This window comes from Austrofundulus limnaeus, unplaced genomic scaffold (assembly GCF_001266775.1).
Source record: "Austrofundulus limnaeus strain Quisiro unplaced genomic scaffold, Austrofundulus_limnaeus-1.0 Scaffold39, whole genome shotgun sequence".
Classification (NCBI taxonomy): Eukaryota; Metazoa; Chordata; class Actinopteri; order Cyprinodontiformes; family Rivulidae; genus Austrofundulus; species Austrofundulus limnaeus.
This window is the reverse complement of record NW_013952441.1, coordinates 410,530-412,263: the sequence shown is the minus strand read 5'-3', so window position 1 is coordinate 412,263 and position 1,734 is coordinate 410,530.

Below are 1,734 nucleotides of genomic sequence, written 5' to 3'. Positions count from 1 at the left end.
ATTCTAGACAGTTTATCAGCTAAAAAAAGTTAATTTTGGGGTAAGTTACTCTTTAATTAAGAATTTTCTGAGTTATTTGATCATGAATCGATTATAAAACACTCAGCTTTCATCAAACTTAYATCTCCCAGGACTTGCATACGAACTGTCAATATTTTCAAATCTTGATCAATATGATTAGCTTTAAACTAAGGTAAAGATCGCATTGATCWCAAGCGTTAAACATTAAAACCTTGATTACTGCTGACTTTATGRCATCCTTTTATATGGCTTGCATAGTTAAACAAAATGTCTGATTTATCAAAATCTCTAGTGTAAAGAAAATCTTTAAAAGTTGTTGTCCTCCAACAAAACCAATAACTTGTTTATTATTAACTTATTTTATTCACACCTAAGGATCCCACATCTTATTTTCCTGTGTTTCATTTTCTAACAACAATCTTAAATTCAACAMGACACATTTTGTGTATTTTTTTCTTGCCAGCGTACTTGCAATTTAAAGCACACTTTGTAAAAATGATTTTATTAGTCTATTTCATGAATTTCCATCAGCAGACCAAGAACGGGCCTTCAGTGCTAAAAACTGTGACTTAATCACAACAATATGTTAGTGATGACAAATAACATAAACTGCCAAAACGCCTTTGTCAAAATGTCTTGTGCACATTTAGAAGCCGGTCATCCCGAAGGGATGAGCTCCACAGAGAGTAACGAGGGGCCATATGGCATCCACAGCTCAAACCCCCCATGATCCACCCAGGCTGATTTCTCATCCGGTGTAGAGAAAAAGGATTTTGGGGTGCCAAACAGTGTTGGTCCCCGGAGGATGTTAGTGGGGCATGAAAGATAAGGAACTACCCATCCCAGACAGCCAGCTCCAGCAGATAAGAGCAGAGAGGGGGCCCCCTGCTCCATCTGAAACTCCACTGATCTACTTCAGGCCAGTGCAACCCTGGCTCGCATGGACGAGATTCCAAGAGTTATTTTACTAAAYATCTTTTATTTGACCTCACATTTTRCAACACAAAGCATCTTACATTGTATTTTGTTTTTACCTTTAGAAACACGGTTTACATTTACTCCTCAAAACTTTAAATGCATAACATTTTAACTATTGTTTCCTGTAGCAGTGCTATAATTTGACACTGTGAAGGACATTGCAGAGATGGTATTGTGTTGTAAGTGATTTATTGCCTGGTTTATGAGACATTATTTTGGTGTCAGCAGTCTGCGTCACCATCCTTTTACCAAACACTCGCATATCCATAAAAAAAAAAGTTTATAGTGTCAACGATACAAGTGTTCGTGCTCTTAGTGTGTCAGCAAAAACYATATTTTAGAATAACTGACATCTATTTTTATTTTACAGCTGAAATAAGCACGAGTCAGAACTTAAAATACTGCTTCAGAGCACTTTTTTGACATCAATCCTAAGCATTTTTATGTAATCAACATCTACTTCAGCTGACAAACCTTGTAAAAGTGCCAGATATTTTGAGATATTATAGCTGCCACCTAAAGCCAACTCTAACAAAACTGTTGGTTAGCATTCCTCTGTGTGAGAACTCAGTGCTGTTTTATTTGGAAAGTGGTTGATTAAAAAGAACCTTATTTAGATTTAAGGTAAGCATCAAGCCTTCAGAGGGAAAAGCAATTATTTGCTCGACGTGTACTGTTTTTCACACACGCACACACACACTCACACACACACACACACACACACACACACACACA